The sequence below is a fragment of the Agelaius phoeniceus genome, chromosome 5, assembly GCF_051311805.1.
Source record: "Agelaius phoeniceus isolate bAgePho1 chromosome 5, bAgePho1.hap1, whole genome shotgun sequence".
NCBI classification, from domain to species: domain Eukaryota; kingdom Metazoa; phylum Chordata; class Aves; order Passeriformes; family Icteridae; genus Agelaius; species Agelaius phoeniceus.
In genome coordinates, this window is record NC_135269.1 from 60,684,552 (window position 1) to 60,704,711 (window position 20,160).

At 39.3% G+C, this 20,160-nt stretch overlaps 1 protein-coding gene across 2 annotated transcripts in view; it reads left to right on the forward strand.

The window, feature by feature from the left end:
- Positions 1 to 20,160, forward strand: part of RELN (reelin) — a 284,556-nt gene that overhangs the window by 46,849 nt on the left and 217,547 nt on the right. The gene's annotated exons all lie outside the window — the stretch shown is intronic.

Consider the following 20,160-nt stretch of genomic DNA (forward strand, 5'->3'; position numbering starts at 1 on the left):
TTTAGCCCAAAGCCTCTAAGTATTTCTTGGGCTGAAAACCTGTTTCCTTTAAGCTTATGTCAACCTACTTTTCCATTCAGTTAATAGTATCTTCCTTAAAACCAGAATGCTGGTCAAGATATTTCACACAACCAATTATTTACCATGTCCAAAAAGCAGAATTGTAGTAAAAGGGATATGATAGGCTTTGCAAAATTATCATGTATTTCAGGTTATGCTGTAGCCCTCAGCAGTAGCAACTGTGCTAAAGACTAATATTTTTTAAATAATCCTTTCTAAATTTGTGCAAGTAATTGACAGCTATATCTTCTGCAGTTTGTTATTTGGTAGCATTTTTTATAGCCTTACAAATAATAGTAAGAATTGTGTCTTCAAATTGGAGGCTCAGTGACCCTAACAAGCAATCTGTGGTGAAGGTACAAAAACAGGTACCAGTCATATGGGAGACAACTGCACTGCACTTGCAGTAGCAGGTTTAAATGTTTTAATTTTAATGTTAATTTGTCTGCTTGGGCCAGAATTCAGTACTTTCTTCATAATAACCTCTCATGGTACTTACTTTTGTTATAAAGTGAGTAGAGCATGAGTGGTCTGGGCATTTGAGTGTCACCCAGCAGGCATACATTTGCTTGTGAATGAAAGAATGTAATGTAAGTAGCACATTATTTAAAACTGCACTGAGGGGTAATTTGAGAAGGGCTTTGTTCTGTGGATAACACCACAGTTCAATCTCAGACATTCTGCTCAGCCTTTCAAAGGGAAGAGCATGGCTGGCGCAAGTTTTTCATGCCTTGTTCAAAAGGCACTGAAAGATTCTCTTTTCTGGAAGAATTTGTACTGCTCTTTCTCCTTTCCCACTGTACTGAATAGGATGAATAGAATCTGATGGAGTAAGCAAGACAGAAAGAACTTACCAATGTGAAATTTCTGGGATGGCAAGATGTTACCTTGCTATGACTTAAGTGTTAGTGTCATTGGGAGATCATGGCAAACTCACTGGGCAAAGTATACAGGTCATGTTTAATTACAACTAAGTATTTAAGAATAACAATTAAGCAAAATTTTAAGACTCTAAATACCGCTGTGCATTTTCAAAGAATGTCTGTATTTTTTTCCTAAATGTGTATCTTCATTTGTAGAATAAGGTATTGCAGTTTCATTGAAACAGATGTTAAAGTAACATGTGATGTATTGACAGAAAAAACAACGTGGCCTTCTTTAACTTGCCAAAGGTCATTGTCTAGCTCTTGATGTGTTACTTTAACCATTCTGTCACTGTAAGATAACCAACAATTAATCTGGTGACATGTGTGTTCTGTATGCAAAAGAAGCTCCAAGCCTACAAGCTGGAAAAATATGAAAGCCAAGGTGATGCAAAAACAGTCATGCAGAGTTGGAGCTACTTCATTCTGCTCATCAATACAAATTCTCAAATATCATGCTGGGGAGATCTGATGCTCTGTCTTGAGCATGCCTCCATCTATGTTAGAGAAAAAATTGCTGCCATCTCTGAATTTATTTTTTTAAATTTAGTTTTCTGTGGGTAAACTGCAGGGTCAGTTGTGTTATAGTGTTAGTTAAAAATATTTTAAATAAAGGTCTTAATTTGCTGTTTTTCTTTGCTATTTCCTAAACTTGTATATATATTGGAAAAAGAAAAAAAAAGCAATCTGAATGTTTTATAACAGATGATAATCTTGTGCAATGTCTTTGAAGTCACAGTAAAAAATCAACAATGAAGGAAAATGGCAATGGCTTTCAAATGCAATTTTATATGAATCCCTAATCTATGATGTACTGATGGCTCCCAGGACTAAGAGCTACATCAACTTTTCCTATCTCTACTTTGCAGTGAGAGATGAGAAAGCTGGACTCTTCCAAAAGGTGTTTGGCATGTAAATGATATGCTTTAAAAAATTATTTGGTAGTTTTAAAAAGTAACAATATTTTAAAATCTACCATTTTCAGTAGAAAAATAGAGTGGTCTCCACAGTATTTAATATGTTGTTTAGTAAAATAGTAGGTGGGAGTGACGTTGTTTGGCTTTCTGAAGAAAACACAAAGCAGTTTCTCTAGAAACCCTGGATCCATCTGTTGTGTCATCATTTTCAATCAGCAAAGAAGCAGTTTCTCCTTTGAGGCAAGCGATTGTGATATTCAGGTTTAGCTTGCTGGAAATTATTATGTTTTTTTAATGTTGAGGACTAGTCAGGTTCAGAGACCTCAATTCAAAGATTCATGTGGTTTATCACAGATTAGATGGGGGGAGGAGGGGCAGAGCTGGGCCTTTAAAACCTGAAGATAGTAATATTCTGAAATTGGGTTGATAGTGGTTGCTTATGGTGCAGGGACGAATATTTTTTTTCTTCTTTGCAATATTACCATTGAAATGGTCTTGTCTGTCTCTCACAGGAGGTCACACTAGATTATCATAATCTTCCAGACTGCCCAACAATTTGAAGTCTCCTTAACATACATATACTGTCTCTTCTGTGCTATGAACCACTGTGTTGTAACTACAATTATCTTTTACCAGTTTAGGAAGTTGCTTGATAGAGACACAATCATTAAGATAATTTAAGTGTCATTACATTATATCTGGTGATTACTATATGTCAGTTATAACAGTTAACCATGTCAAGAAGCTTTGAAAAAAAAAGATAAAATATTTTAATTCTTAAGGTTATGGTTTTTTCCTTCTTCAGTACGTATTGTATAGGAAAATATGTAGTTTCTGATTTCCACGGACATGAAGCTCGTTGAAATTTTTATTTAGGAAACCTAATGATTTCTTGGGGAGAAATGTGGGAGTTTTTGGGTATAACAATTAATAGTAGTTTTCTCCCATGGTGAACCATTTTCTGCGTTCAGATTAAGGTAAAACTAAAATTGTAAAGCTAGAATTAGAACTGGGATCAAATGTGTTGAAACTTCACTAAACCAAGCTGGGGAGATCCTTTAGCAAAAAGAAATTATCTTTAAAAGTAGCTTTTAAGAAGGGTTTTTCTTTCTTCAATAGACTCCCTGATACAGCAGATACTCTCAGCTGCATCTCTTCAGTCTTATTTCCACTCTCCTTTCCTGATCAGTGTGGTGTGTACATGGAAATGTTCCCACATCTTTCAGCATTGAGGGCTGATGGACAATCCCACTCTTTGTCTCCTCCTTTCACATGCCACACTGGTAGCCCTCAGTTTGTTCACACCCTGTCTGTCTCTGGAGACACATTTTGGACTTCTGTGGGATTTCTTTATCCATCAGTGCTTTTTCTTTCTTCTGCTTTTATCCCTGAGGCTTCTTGTTGGTTTTTGGCCTTTTTTTTGACTGCTTGAGCACATCTGGCTGTGCTCTGGGGTTTATCAGGCCACCAAGACTAATCTCCCATGGCATCATTTAGGGGCTCTTACTACTTGGATTAGTCCAAATATAAAAGATGAAAGTGGGAGGCAGGAGTGCTAAAAAAATATTAGAAAGCTACAAATGTGGTTGTGGGTCTGGTGGGAATGATTGCTTGCAAATGAGAGTGAGGATAAATGGTTTGGAACTGGGCAAAGAATCCTTAAAAGGGGAACCCTAGAAGCAGCTCTGGTCCATGTGCAATGGTGAGAGCACTGGGCATGGAAGGGAGAGGTCACGATGGCAAAATGTTCCCCGGGCAGTGCATGTGTGACATGGAAACACAAGAGGTCTCAACTGTGCTTCCAGGGGAACCCTGTGGCACAAGAGGGACTCCTCTCTTCCTGATGAACTGAGAATTGATTATCTGAAGGGTGTTGATGGAATGAGAGTTGATTATCTGAGGGGTGGAGATTGGATTGAGAATCCAAGGTTTTGTCTCACCGTGCTATGTTGGAAATTTGGTGGGGGAAGGAGGAATGTTTTTGGAAGGTTTTCATTCTGTGTGTTTCTTTTACATATTGTAAGTTAATCAAGTTTTTTTAGTTTATTCCCAAGTTGGAGCCTGCTTTGCTCTATTTCGGGTCACATCTCACAGCAGGCACTAAGGAGAATATATTTTCATGGCATTGCACCAGTGTCAAACCATGACACTGTGTGATAGGGGAGGCCCTCTGCAGCTTGGCAGAAGCACCAAAACGCCCCGTGGCTCCTCCAAAGCCGTGTGCTCTGGCAAGCAGGGAGCAGGGTATCATTGCTACAATTACAGGAGCAGATTACAGCCTAATCCCTCAGCAGCGATAAGGAGCGCCGAGAGCTGAGGACCCGAATCTGTCTCATTACACAGGATGATCCTGGTGACAGCCTGGCTGAGCAGCCAGATGTGCTGGGCTGCGCACATCAAAGCATGCCTTTGACCTGCCACTCACACTGCATCTTCATCCATTCCTGCTCTTCCCAAGGCTTTCTGGCTCCCTGGTAGCTTTTCACTTGATGAATGCATGACAAATTATATTAAGTTTGGTGTAATTAGTTTCTTACAAACTGCAGTGGGAAACATGAGCCTTTCTAGTTAAGCCACCCAAACCCCTAATTTTATGCAAAATCACAATGACTACACTGATGTTTACCTTTTAGTAAATGTGGAATTGACAAGTAATTTAATGATAACATTTATATATATATATATATTAACCTTCCAATCGAAATTGCAAAGGTTCTCTTGGAAGTTTGTAGGTTCTGTTGTGGTAGAGATAGTGGACTCCAAGCTCTGATTATGCTGGGAAGTGTTGCCATAGGCCTAATTGGATAACAGAAATTTTTTGTTTATATTCTGTGTAGGTTTAAACAACTTGTAATTTGCAGTCTTTTAAAACAGATAACTCCTCCTACTCTGAGGTCATAAACTCCTCATGAAATTTCGGTTTTGTTTAACTGTATGGGCTACTTTATAAGAAACTAGGAGGGTGATGTTACCTGGAAACCTTTTTATCCTGAAATTACATCTTCTAGAGAACAAAAAATAGAAGATAAAAGATGATGTTGCAGTCTTTTCTCTTTTGCAATTTTTTGTTTCTATACCATGATGGTGATCATACATATTTTAGGTAATACATTGACTCTCTGGGATTCAAAAGAATGAATAGTTACAAATAATCTTTGAAATATGGTGAATAATACATTTCCTAGAGGAAATCCTGGAAAGAGCAATTGCCAGATATAATGTAATGACATTTAAATTATCTTATACTCTTTGCTTTTTACTATTCTATTGCCTTCCAAAAGGATTAAAGCAGCCCTCACATAATCCTTCACAGAGTATTTTGGTTACATATGTGACTGCAAACCAAAACCCCCTCTCAGTTTATAGGGGAAAGATCATTTTGATCTGGTTCTGTATGGGGAAAAGGAAAAGAGTGGTTTCCAGATCCTGTATTGTTGTATTTTCTGGGACCCCAATGAAGGGATGAAATGATGAATCTGACTCCATGTTTTTAGAAGGCTAATTTATTATTTTATGATCTATATAATATTGAAGAATGCTATACTAAACTATACTAAGGGATAGAGAAAAGATACAGACAGAAGGCTAGAAAGATACTAATGAAAACTAGTGACTCCCTCTTCAGAGTCCTACACAGCTTGGCCATGACTGGCCATTAACTCAAAACAATTCACAGCAGAAACCAATGAAACAATCACATGTTGGTAAACAATGTCCAAACACATTCCAAAGCAGCAAAACACAGGAGAAGAAAATCAGATAATTATTGTTTTCATTTTTTTCTGAGGCTTCTCAGCTTCCCAGGAGAAAAATCCAAGGCAAAGAGATTTTTCAGAAAATATGACAGTGACACCATATCTGTTTTGGCTCTGAGCAGCCTTAGGACAGAGTTGCTGTGGGCAATGCCACCTGGTGCAGGTTTCACCTCCAGAGGAAGAAGCAAAGAGGGTGCCTGGGTGGCTGAGGGACAGCCCCAGTGTGATCTCCCAGGGAGTACCACAGACAGTGCACCCAACTCTGTCAGCACATGGGTCTGGACCATGCACTGGAGGCATCCAAGGCTCCTCCTGATGGGATTTGTGGTTTTGAGCTGTCAGAGGCTTGGATTTGGCATCAGTTTAAACACTGATGCTTCTGGGACAATGTTTTGCTTTCAGATTTTGACATATAAAGGAAAATATCCCCCACTAACATTGTGAGATGGAAAAAGGCCAACTGTTGCATTTTCTTGTTAGGTGAGCCTATAAAATCAATCCCCCCTGCTCAGTCTGTCTCTCTGTGCTTGCTCACCACTCTAAAAAGTAAGGAATAGTCGGTAAATGACAGCTCTTAAAAAAAGTTTTCTGCTATGTACATGCTACTGATCTTGAAGTGCAGTTTTAAACTGAAATTGCTGCAGATCCCTGGTTTATTTTGTGACAAGCCAAATGGGCTCCAGGACCCTCCCTTCACACCAGAGATATTTGCCAGAAACCAAACAGATGGTAAACTAGGAAGAAATGACCCTCGGCATTCTCATTAGAACAGTTGGGGAAATTTTAATAGGCCCCCATTTGCCTTGTGCTGTATCTAATACCCTTTGAACTGCCACTTTTTTTCCTTTTTTTTTTCCTTTTTTTTTTCCTTTTTTTTTTCTTTGTTACAAGTCAACTACTGCCATGTATATTTTAATAGGGATTATCAAATACAATTTGCCCAGAAGATGTAACAGCCCTCCGCTGCTAATTAGCAAAGTTTAAATAGTCACTGAGTTCTGGGATAATTGGAAAGAAACAGTGATTTTTCTGCCAATGTATAATTACCAATTAACAGGAAGATAAAGTATCTGTATAGCAGTCATATCTTGAAGAATTTGTTAACAGTCAATTAAGTAGTCAGTTGATGCCAAACTGACATTGGTCAAGAAAGTTTACATTTGAGCTTTAAGATACTTCCACCTACAAATGGTATGTAAGAAAACTATAATGATGATAAAATTTTGAAAGTCTCTGTGTCATGATGTTTAATTACTACTTAATTGTCTTCCTGGCCAAAAGTTGACCATTTCTGCAAGTGATTGACTGTCATATGTGCCTTGTGGAAAGGGTTTTAGCTTTATTAATACAACACATATTCATTATCATGGCATAGGCAGTAATTACCCATGCTTTCCTGGCAAGAAACTGCTGAAGTGTTTTAACTGCTGAGGAAGAAAATTCCCCTCGCATAGCTGGATAAGCCAGACACCAATGCCCCAAGGTTGGAGGAAAAAGCTAACTGGAGAGGGAGCCTACACCAAAAATACTTAAAGTGGCCTAGCTTTAGTCTGGTTTCAGGCAGTCCAGTCACTCTGAGCACCTTCATCCTTTTTGTGCAGCTACTCTTGAGCTTTTCAGGTTTGTCTAACTCCAGCCATGGCGGCAGCAGCAGAAGCTCTTGGACATCAAAATCCAATTTTGCCTACTCTGTTGAGAAGTTCTGAGTTAGTCCACAATTTTTAAAAAATATCTTTGTAGTATTATGAAGATGACATTAAAACACTTGAAGCTTTTAACCTTTTAAATATACCTGTAGCTCCTGCTAGCATTTGTGTGGTGAAGGCTGAAAAGGAAAATGATCCTTCTTAGAGGTCGGCATGTGCAACATTGCTTGTATTTGTGAGCTCTGAATACTGGGTGCAGGTGAGTGTTTAATTCTACAGGCAACACTTAAGGCTTTGCAGATGAGATTGGGGTGATGACTGCACTGGAGACACTGAGGAGCTTTTTCCATGTGCCAGTGCTTACAAAGGGGCCCCTGGAGTTTTTAAACTAGAAAATGCCTTTAGAAATACTTTTACACAGCCAAAACCAGAATGCTAATTGAAGTGTTGGGGCCAATTTTGGTCCAATTTAGCAAGTACATTTAGTCAGTAGTGATTTTTTTTTCAAGTCTTATATAAATCCATTTTTTTTCCCTGAGTGACCAAAAAATGGTATGGGGAAAAGCTGGAGAATAATTGAATTTTAATGTGAATATTTCAATTGCATCCTAATTTTTTATAAAATGTATGTAGTAAAAAAGTGATGTAAAAGTTTTTGATCTGATCAGTGGTCTTGCTATACCTCATACTTCTGAGAATATTCCTGATTCCAATAAGGTAAGGATTTAATTCAAAATATATTAAAACATTAAATATTCATTGTGACAGGTTGGTGATTTTTATTTATACTAATATATATTGAAAGTAATTTGAAACACTTTTTGAACTGTGCAAATTGTGGGTTCTTTTAATAATGGAAAATAATATATAAATAGGTACACACCCCCCCATCTATGAAGACATATGCATTTATTCTACACTCTCCTTTTTTCATCCTAATTTCAAGTACCATGTTCAACCAGTGCTCTTTACAGTCACAAACAGTAACTCTTTGTAACAGTTCTGTTGACAAACATATTCCAAATTTTCATTTTTTGTAAAAAAGCTGATGCCCATTGAAAAAGGTTCTGGGGGTGCTGGTCCACACTCAGCTGACCATGATCAGTGTGTGCCCAGGTGGCCAAGAAAGCCAAAGGCACCCTGGCTTGTACAAACAGCAGTGTGGCCACAGCACCAGGGCAGGGACTGTCCCCCTGTGCTTGGCCCTGGTGAGGCCACACCTCAATTCTGTGCTCAGTTTTGGGGCCCTCAGTACAAGAAGGACATTGAGGGGCTGGAGAGAGTCCAGAGAAGAGAACAGAGCTGGGGAAGGGTCAGGAGCACAAGTGTGATGAGGAGCAGCTGAGGGTGCCCAGCCTGGAGAAAAGGGGGCTCAGTGACCTTATCACTCCCTACAGCTGCCTGACAGGAGGCTGTGGTGAGGCAACAACTGACAGACAAAGGAGAAATAGCTTCAGGTTGTACCAGGAGATGTTTAGATTGGGTATTAAGAAAAATTTCTTCACTTAATGGGTGGCTAAGCATTGAAAAAGTCTCCCCAGGGAAGTGGTGGAGTTACTATCTCTGGAGGTGCTCAAAAAATTATTAGATGTGTCACTTTGTGGGCATGTCTGTTTAGTGGGCATGTTAGTATTTGGTTAAAAGTTGGACTTGATTTTGGAGATGTTGTCTAACCTTAATGATTTTATTAATCTAAATCTTGCCTTAAAATCCATCTTCTCTGCTTTTTTAATGAGTAAATCACTCTTGTTTGCCGTTGATTAGAGAAATGTCAATATAAGACAGAAATTCTCTTTTGTTGCTGTTTTATTTTCTTAGCAATAACATTTGTCCTATTGTTCCCCAGCTAGACTGTGTTCTCAAAAGCAAGGACTTTCTTCTTTATTTTTCTGTACAGACATGCTGGCACAATACAACCCAATCTTTACTGCTCATGACTGTTATTATAATACAGATAATAGTGCAGAAAAGTCAAGGAAAAATGAATTAAGCCTTCATTGACTGCAATAACAGTAAAAAAATACTTTTTTCTCCAAAAGATGTTGTCATTGTGCTTTGAGAGCTACATTCAGCAAGACTGACAGGCTGGAGTTGCATGGTAACTTGTAGTAATAGAGGGGTATCTTCAATAAAGTAGGGGGGAAAGGCCATCATCTAGAAATTTAGGGCCATCTTAACATTGCATTCTGTGTGTGTGTATGCCTCAAGAATAGATCAAGGAATTGTTCCTATGGCTGCATGAACTTCACACTGCCAGTGTGCCTGCCTGTATCAGTCCTTGTCCAGAGCCTGGCTCTGTGATGCCTCATTGCCATGTGTTGTGCTGTGACAGTCAGTCAGAGCCCCTTCTCCTGACTTCCTGGCTGTGCCAGGCCTATTCTTTTCCTTGCATCTTGTTTTTGTCACAAAATGCAAGGATTTGATAGCATATTCAAGCAAAACTTACTGAGCTCTTGGACTTCATCAATTAAGATGCATTGAAGCCTCTTGCAAATGTGAAATGGTATTGGAAATTGTTTTTGTCATAATTTTGAAGACAAGTTTGTAAACTAATTTCTGGCATATTATGACAAACAAATGTCATCAGACTGCTTCCCCCTTATCTGCCAATTTGCCACATTTTGAAGTAGAGTTGATTATATGTGGTGAAAAATCAGGCTTAGAGGAAAATGGAGCCCTCTGTTAAATCCTGATCATCACCTGTCCTACCAGCTGAATTCACTGTTTGCTTATCTCTTGTCAGTGTTGTGACTGATAATCATTTGTGTGTTTTCAGAGATGGTTCACAAGAAAAATCTGCTCCAAATCTGCTAAAAGGAATATCCCAGTTTTCAAGAATATACCACTGAAAGGTGATTGCTGTTTGTAGGGAGTGAATGGTAGGGTTGCATCTTTATCAGGTGCTAAAGGACACGAACTAGAGAAGGAGGTTCCCAGGTTCCTGCTGGCAGTGGGAGCAGGGCCAGCTCCTATTGGGGCACAGGAGGAAAGGGCTGAATCCCCCCATGCTGCTCCTGCTCAGCCATCACCAGCACTTCTGGCAGGTGGAGAGGAGGGACTCTGCCTTTGCATGGGCAAGGTCATTCTTGCAGCTTGTGCCACAGCTAAAAGGGGTATTTGCTGACTACTGAGCTTAAAAAAATGGGGGTTGTTTTGAAGTGAAATTTGTCAAGTATCTAAAAGGCACTTGCTTGTGAGCATCACCTCACAGGAGCCTGTCAGTCCAGCCATTCTTGCTATAAAATCCCCAGGAAGAAAAAGTGCAGATCTTCACATGAAGTCCTTACTCTTTGCAGTAGGGTTGTTCTGCCATTCTACTCTGATGGATTTTATTACTGGATGAAGTCCATAATTCCAGGGTGGTCATGTCAGTCTGGGCGTGGCTTTGCACCTTACTTCTTAAAGTTTTCAAAAGAGAAGGAGAAAAAAAGATTATTATAAGTTTCTTTAACAAAATATGTGTATAATACTTTACTAGTTCATCTGCTGCTTGAGTTCCATTATTTTTGGTGACGTATTAGACATAGTGTCATTTGAACACTGACCTTTGCTTCTGAAAAGAAAGAAAATGTACCTTTTAGGTCAAAATTATAACTTCAAGATATTGAAAGCCTTAAGCAAGGATTTATTTAAATGTATCAAATGAGTCAACCTACTGTAGTTCTTGCCTCATTTCAACCCTTAGGAAAAATAATGCAATTATTAAAATAGGTGCAGTTTGTAACCAAAGCAGTTGCACCTTTATAAGGTTTAGTTTGAGCTGTGCTTCAAGGAAAACAACCTTTAGAAGAAATCCAGTATATACACAAGTAGTCAGTGTAGGAAAGTAAAGATACTTTGCAGCTGTATGAGAAGATTGGATTTTTTTTCCAGTTAGCATCAAATTAAATAGCTGAATGTTGAATATCTTGTGGTGTTTTGGGAAGGTGTGATATTGTTCAAAGCACTTTCACTGAGCTCTAGTTTATTTAAATAAAACTATTTAAGTAATTACTTGTCAGGGCTATTTTGGCAGCATTACAGCAAGTGATGAAACATTTTACATAGCAGTTTATTAATAAAGTCAGTATTTTTCTTCTCTATCACTCTGACTTTTGCTATATGTCTGTTTCTGGACTAGTGACACAAATATTTTGTGACACTGGACTCATACTCCAGTCATATGCCATCATAGTCATCTTGACAGTCTCTGACATGCTGGAAGGATGATGTAGCTATTAGAAGGCTGAATCAATAAATGCTGACAGCATCAGCTCTTAAGATGAAGAATATGAACATTAAAAAAGTCTAGATTAAAAAGAAAAAATCTTTAAGAACTGTTTCACCCTGCAAGTTTTAATTTTTAGAAGGATTAAGTTTAAATTTTTAATTTTGATATGAATAGTGAATTTCCTGAAATATACCATCTGTTTGCTCAGCACATGTATACATTAAGCTTATCATTTTCTCCCTGTAACTGTAATTTTCCTATATTTAGATTCCATAATGAAGGTCTTGGTAGAGATTTCTTCTTGTAATCTACTGATTTCAATTTATCACTGAACATGTAATAATTAATATCACAGGCAGTAGTGACCACCCAGTAGTCATAACTCACTCAAACAGGCAGCTTTGTGATAACCTTTGCTTAAGGAGGGCAAAGATGTAATGAACTCTTTTAAAAACCTTCAGTCATAATCTGCCAAGAGCTCAACCAAATAAACTGGAATGTGCTTTAGCTACAATTTTCCCTCAGACCATCAAAGAGGTGTATTCTAGCTTCTGATTAAAGTTTGGGTAAAGATTAAGCATGAGTATGGAATTCAGATTTGTCCTGAAGAATTTATCACATATATCTGATAATCTAAAGGACTTTTGCTTAGCATGGGACAAACAAATGTTTATTTGTTCTCTTTGTTTAATTATGCTGAGCAGGATATGTAAAATTCAGTAACATTCTCTATCCTGGAAACATTTATGAGGAATTTAGTTACTGATTTTTTTGGTTTTGTTTTTAAAACTAGGAAAGTTTAGGGTTTTTTTCTGGGCTTTACTCCTAGTTGGATCTCCTCAGCCTGTTTCTGAGCATCCTTCCATTAGGGACTTCATTTTTGCTGTGTATAGCTTGGGGACCTTGGCTGTCTGGCTCAGGCATTCACATACAACCCTGCCTTCAGGTGCCCTGCTTTCCAAGGACTGATTGAAATGCAAAGTACTTCTGGAGATGCAATTTTCTGATGCTCACTGCAGTTCATCCAGAGGAGTTTTGAAAGACATCTGTCATAGTCAGTTATACAGGGTGTTGTGGTGAGCACTTTACACAAAAAACCCCTCTAGATTCAAGGAACTCATAGGGATGGGACAGACTGGCTCATGGAGACTGAGGTACTTTGTAAACTAGAATATTTCACTGCATAGGATTTTGATTTAATAGCATATGAAGCATTTTAAATTTAATTGATTGGGATTTTCCCTAGAAATCTAGCTTTAAGGTCAAAGCTCTCGTCATAAGAGATATATAAAGTTTGTTAGAAGTCTGCAATAGTCCATGAGAAAAAAGCTGTCTACTTCAAGTATCTTATGAGACTATTAAAAGTTGAATACAAAGAAGTTGGTGGCATGGTATCTCTGGCCCAAAGCAGAGGGCTTTCTTCTGGTAGATCTATCATAGAATGGCCTGGTTTGGAATGAACCCTAAAGATCCAACTGCTCTTCCCATGGGCAGGGACACCTTCCACTACATCTAATTGCTCAAAGCCCCATTCAGCCTGGCCATGGACATTTCCAGAGGTAGGGAATCCTATCCTAGTGTCTTGCCACTTTCAGCAGTAAAGAATTTCTTCCTAATGTCTAAACTAAACCAACTCTAAGTTTGAAGCCATTCACCTTTGTCTTGTCATTCACATGCTCTTGTAAATATTTTCTCTCCATCTTTCTGTAGGCTCCCTTCAGGTATTGGAAGGCCTCCATAAGAACTCCCTGAAGCCTTCTCTTCTCCAGGCTGAACAGCACCAATTCTCTCAGCATGGCTTCATAGGAGCAGTGCTCCAAGCCTCTGACCATTATTTGTGCCTCCTTGGGACTTGGTCCCTTGCTCCAGCAGGTTGATGCTCTTCCTGTGCTGAAAGCCCCCAGGCTGGCTGCAGCAGCACTGCAGGTGGGGTCTAGGCAGAGCAGAGCAGAGGGACAGGATGCCCTCCCCTGCCCTGCTGCCCAACTGCTGGGGTGGCAGCCCAGGACGTGTTTGCCTTTCTGGGCTGCAAGTGCACATTGCTGTCATGTCCAGCTTTTCTCCCTTCAGCCCCCACAAATGCTTCTTGGCAGGGCTGCTCTCCATCTGTTCATCCCCCAGCCTGTACTGACACAGGAGGCTGATTAATTACTTTAGTTAATATCCAAAGCATAAACTCACAAATCGCTCAGAAGGAACGGACTGCGGTGCTTGCCCTTTAAGTGAAATGCTAATAAAACTCTGGATAAGAGCCCTTCCTGCCCCTTCCCCACAGATGGGTAAGGTCAGTCTGCAACTGGTTAATTTTCTTTGGCTGGTGGCACACGGAGATTTAGGGTGGACACATGTCCCATGCCATGGTGTGAGAGGAGCCAAGACTCGTCACTCATGCGCAGGCACGTCCGCATTGTCTGCCTGGGGCCGAGTCCCACCCTGGCCTTTCTCCTTCTGAGACTCAGGGCATTGTCTGCTTTTGGTAACAAACAGCTTCAGTTCAGCTTTGGGAATAGCTAAAGTGCAGTGCAGCTACAGTATCCTTAAACACAGCTTTGAAATTACATGGAGCAACTTCTTTTTTTATGTAATAAGTGAGTTTATTTAAGTGAAATTGAATTTAATGTCACCCTATTGGCACAGGGTGAGAAAAAGGAGGAAAGGTTACTGTTAACACAATCTGGTTTTATGCTGGCTGTGGAATTTGTGCTGTTGCACACCCTCTGAAGTACTTTCTAAAAAGCTGGTGTAGAAGCGTCTCGCCAGGACAAGTGGCTTTTCATGCATTGTTTTATTGACTCACATTTGATGGGTTCTCGTGTGTATTTAAAGGCTGAATTCCAGTCTCTAGGGAATGACTCAGAAAGCATTTAATTTTGAACTGAATTCATTTGCAATTTCCAACAGAGGCATCTGCTGACCATTTATGAGAGGGTCTTGGTTCTTCAGCACTACCAATTGTAATCTTGTGGCATGCTTTATTTTGAGTCTCCTGGGCTTATACTAGGTCTTTTATTATAAATGAAATATAAATATCTTCAAAAGCAACGCCAATAATTTTCAAGATCCCACCCAAATATGAAAAGATCTTTACAACTCACTCAAGTAGTGCTCACTTTCTTGAATCATAGTCCAATAAAACTCCGTAAAGGTCCTGTTTTGTGTTTATTTTCATTGCCTTTTTTAATTGAAAAAATATTCCTCCTTGTTTTACTAGTAAAGGAAAATATATCTTACTCCTACTTCTTTATTTGTCTCAAATGCCCCCTCCCCAAAAACATCTTGAAGACAAGTACATGCACCAGAGGGAAAAAACATGAACTCTGGACCAGTAAAAAATGAGATATAGTTAAGTGGATATTTTCAGTGGAAATAATTGCAGGCATGCTTTTCTAGGTTACATAAACCACATGAACAAGAAACTTTGCTCATGTAAATTATAATAATTATTATTAATAGATTGAATTGTGTTATTGTTATTAAATTAAAACTGAATTCATGAAACTTACTAATAATTCTAAACATGAGGGAATAGCTTGCACTTTAAATCCCTATCTATCTTATTTGCAGTTTGTTTCTTGAAGTGTTTGGTTGTTTGGTTTTTTTTTAATGCAGTCCTACAGCTTTCAGAATAATAAAGTGAAAAGCTGTCAATCTAATTAGAGTAGGCATTCAAGAAGTATTAGGAAGATATAAGTAGTTTAAAAATTATTCTAATAGAAGAGGAAATAGCTTAGCGTCTTCATAAGATTTTCTATTTTTGTGCCCTGAAGACAAATAATAAATCTGAAGGGTTTCAGGAAACCAGTGTAATGAAATGACCTTTTATTATAAACAGAAGGAGTCTGGAAAACAATGTATGACCATAGCACAGCTAGATTGCTATTAAAGCACTGTTTCATCATTCCACATGCAACAAGAAAGGTGCTTGCAGCAGGAGTCATTTAAACAAGGCAGACTACATTAAACTGAACCACTGTTAGTCAATGCAAACCTGACCTTATGGCTGAAGCAATGCTTCCTACACATATAAAGTACAAGAGAAACAGTGAATATTCTTTTTATATCCATTATATCCAGGTAATTCTTTTTTTTGGCAGCATGATCTAAATACTGCCCTTTTGTATATGAACCTTGGTACATGTCTGCTAAACTATGGCATTTTCAGTGCAATTTGAGCTTTGCTTTGGAAAAAATAAATGAGTGATTAGTTTTTAAACAGAGATTTCTGACATTAACAGAAAACTTGGAAACAGGGGTGCTTGTAGGTAGATATAATTTCTGGTTTTTAAGAGAAGGCAAGTTATTAAGATAAGCTCAGGGCTTGGTTGCAATTTAAGCATGATGTTGGTTTCAGCAGGCCCTGCAGTTTGGGGTGTTTGGCCATTTTGGCACATGAATCCCTCTGGTGCAAGGGAGCCATCCCCAGGAGGGAACCTTTGACTTTGGCTCTGGTCCCTGCTGCTGCAGGAGCTGTGACAGTGATGCTGTAGCTTTAACGTGTGTGGATTTAAGCTCCATCTTAAAGCTGGTTACAGTAATTTATCTCCTAAATTCCTATTGCAAAATTGTTTCAATGCTTCATTTGCCTAGTAATTAAAAAGGATCTAAATTAGCGTAAATTTATTCAAGTCCAGTTTCAACCCTTTGTTCTTTTACCATCGTTGTCCTTTGGCTTAAACAGCTCCTTTGCAACCCTGTGATATTTAGTGATAGCAGTCATCCTCTCTCTGAACAAGCTCTTTCTGCCTCCTTTTGTGACATATTTTACATTCTTCTCATCATCCTAGCAGTCCTTCTCTGCAGCTGCTCCAGCCTAAGTTAATCTTTTTTGAACACAAGCATTCATAATTGCACACAATAATTGAAGTGATGTCTTAGCAGTACTTTACCAGCACCGTACTAATACTTCCCCCATCGTTACTAGAAATAATTGAGCTGATGAATTCTAGGGCAGTGTTTTTCTTTTTTCACACTGGTAGCTTATTTTCAAACAGTGGTTGACTAATGTGAACAGAGCTTTCTCCTCCTCAGTAATTTCTAGCTTATAGCTGAAAGTATTCTTGTTATTATCTAAAGTGCATGACCTTACATGTTCTACAAGAAGTAAAGAATCCACTTTGTGTACTTCTTTTCCCAGTCATTAATCATACTCTGTTTAAAAATGTGCCTAATTTCTAATTTTAATCTTTCTCCTTTGAACTTCCAGGAGCTGTTTCTTGCTGTGTCTTTAGGAGTGTATCTATAAGTCCTTTATTAGGGGTATTTTCTTTACATTAGGGTAACTTATCCACTGAAATCAAATCACTTTAAAAATTTGATAAATGATTTATAACCTATAGATATTGAACACTGAGTTTTTGGTGTAAGGAATAATTTTTATATCTAAGCAGAAGGTATAACACAGGTTAGCTTTTTTTCCCAGACTTTGGCAATCTTCAGCTTCCTTCTAAAACTGGGAACCCCAGCAATTTGTGTTCTTGTAGCCTGAGTTCATAGAATCATAGAATGTTTGGATTGGAAGGAACCTTAAAGATTAGCTGGTTACAAACCCCTGCCTTGGGCAGGGAGACCTTCCACTAGACCCAGTTGTTCAAAGTACATCCATGGCCTTGAACTCTTTGAGGGATGGGACAGCCACAGCTTCTCTGGACAAGGTGTTTTAGTGCCTCATCACCTCACAGCAAAGAACTTCTTTCTTATATCTAATCAAAACCTACTCTCTTTCTCTTTGATGCCATTCCCCCTTGTCCCACCACTACGTGCCCTTGTGAAAAAATTCCTCTCCATCTCTCTGTAGGCCCCTGTGAGGTTTTGGAGGGCCACTATAAAGGCTGAACAATCCTAATTGTGTTTCATGCCTCTAATTAATCATTTTTGTGGCACTCCTCTGGACTCACTCCAGCAAGTCCATGTTCTCCTTTTGTTGTGAGCCCCAGATGTGGATGCAGCACTGCAGGTGGGGTCTCACCAGAGTGGAGCAGAGGGGCAGAATCCCCTCCCTTGCCCTGCTGCCCACATTCCTGTTGGTGCAGCCCAGGATACATTTGGCTTTCTGGGCTGCCAGTGCACATTGCTGGGGCATGTTCAGCCTCTCATCCAGCAGCACCCCCAAGTCTTCTCCTCAGGGTGCTCCCAATCCACTCTCTGCCCAGCCTGTATTTGTGCTTGGAATTTTTCCAATCCAGGGGCAGGACCTTGCACTGGATCTTGTTGAACTTCACGAGCAACTGCATCCTCTAGTTTCCTTTGGACCCCTGAATGCATTTCATCAGGTCCCATAGACTGTGCACTTTCAGGTTCCCTAGAGGGTTTCTAACCTGACTTTCTCCTGCATCAGGTGGATCTTTGTTCTGCCAACTCCTGCCTTTGCCTTCTGCCACTTGGGTTGTGTGGCTGGAGCACTTGCTGGTGAAGACCAAGGCTGTGGCAGCAGTCCTGTAATCATCTCTTGATTCACCAGAGGGACAGAGTGTGTCAGGCTGGCACAGGGTGCCTCTGTCTCTCAGAACAGAGTTGCCTGCTGGTGTCACCTGTCATCTTTTCTTACTGGCTCTGGTTGCTGCACAGGGAGCAGATGGAGCTGCCTTGCTCAGTTCCAGCATCAGTCCTGATGTGATGGATCTTTCCTCTTCAGTACTGCAGGGCAGGGAGGTTGTTCTGCATGGGCACATCAGGCCTTAGGTGAAATCTCTTCCTCCTGCAGGTCCTTGCTCTTGCAAGTTTCCTTGTTCCTACAGGACTGGGGGAAGGAGGTGGATGGGAGATTGTTTTGCTGTTTTTAAACTTGGCTCAGTTTACAAATAATCTGTTTACCATGTTCCGTGTGCCTAACCTGATCCACAATTTGTTCCCACCTGGCCAATGTTTATATCATTAAGTGTCATACTTGGTGATTTCAGATCTTCCAGATTTCTGATGAAAATCCTGACTAACATTTCATGACAATAGTCATGAAATTGCTATTTAGTGATGATTTATAAGGGACAGCTGGCCTAAGGGATTCAAGTGCTTAATGCCATGAATTTAAGTTTTGTTATTGTTTGGGACCACTTTTGAATATAGGGATATTTTATTTTTAATTGAAATGCCTCAGGAAAGACTAAAAATGGTATTTTGAAACTAAATCAATCAAAGTTAGACATTAAAATAAAATTTTCAGAATATTCTGGATACGAAAGTATAATTTCAGTGAAAACAGATTCTATTATTTTTCTTCTCTCCTAATTAACAATGGAGAAGAATAGTTATTATGTGAAAATCCGTCAGTTAAACAAGAATTCACTTGATTAATACATGTAGAATAATACATGTTAGTCAAATACTGGTTTCCTCTGAGATCCCATTAAAAACTTGATCAAAGTTTAATTACAACATAGGCCAGTTATGTTTAGATGACACTGAAAACAACAAGCTCTTCAAATAATGAGGATGACACAAAGACAATCAACAATTGTCATGAGCCAAACTGGAATTCTGCAGATTTCAGCCAAATGGCTGAACAACACAGGGAAAGGTACTCTTTTGGTGATGGCACATGGTCGTGAAATGACATTTTTCATTGTTTGTGGGTCATTTTATTTCCAGAAGTCACCTGAGGATTTGAAAGGTTTGTACAGAAGCTCTTGGATTTTGTGAGAAAATTGATGACAGAAAAAACTCCGACCAATATATGCTGGATTTTGTGAACACTGAGGGTTTGCCCTGGAATTAGCTGTTTGATATTTACTTGGCTCCACTTCTCCTCAAGAAGGAAGATGAAGAGAGCTCTGTTCTGCAGTCCTGTCATGGGAAGTGTCATTTGAGAGCTACTTGAGGACAGGGGCATTTGGGGTCTACAGACAGTGTGGAAGCAGAGTAGAAAGAATGGGATGGTGGAGAGGTTGAGGGGAAGGATGTTTGATGGAGCAGTGGGGGTGAGGGAGAAGTAAGCATGAGACCAGAGCAATTACCTGTTCAAATGAAGCTATTTAAATCAAAGCGTGAAAAATTAACCCAAGAACTCAGATGCCGAGTTTGGTTTGAGTTTTTGCAAAGTGCATAAAAAGTTTGTAAGTCAGCCTTCAATTCACAGTCAACACTCCTGGAATGTACTGCAATGTGTGGCATAGCTGCATTTTTTAATTGAATGCAGCACAATCCAATGGTGGCCCTTCAGAAAGGAATGAAGAATAGGATGTTCTTTCTTTGAGTGGTTATAAGGGAGAACTGCATGACCATGCACATTGGAGCTCAGTGAAGCTCCATGGGAAAAGCATAAGCCTCAAAGCAAAAGTACTGCTATTCCTGCTTAGACCATCTGACCAAAGAAAGGCTTTCCTTCAGGAAATATCCTCTGGACAGAAGTCTCAGAAGTTCTAAAATAAGATTTTCTATGGTATACTGGATTTTAAGTGGTATTTTATGCACAAAAAAATAAGTACTGATGGAACAAAAGGAGCTCCAGGAAGGAAGCTGTGATCAAACTGCTATATTCTCTAGCAGAGACCCAATTCTAACAGGATAAAGATATCAGATACTGTAGTAGCTGATTCATTTTTCCTGTAAGAAGACCTATACTGGTGTGGAGCACACTTATTTCTACAACCATACTTGTACAGATGTAGTCATTTAGCTATTAGTTTCTTGTCCAAATGTTCTGACACATTTCAGGCT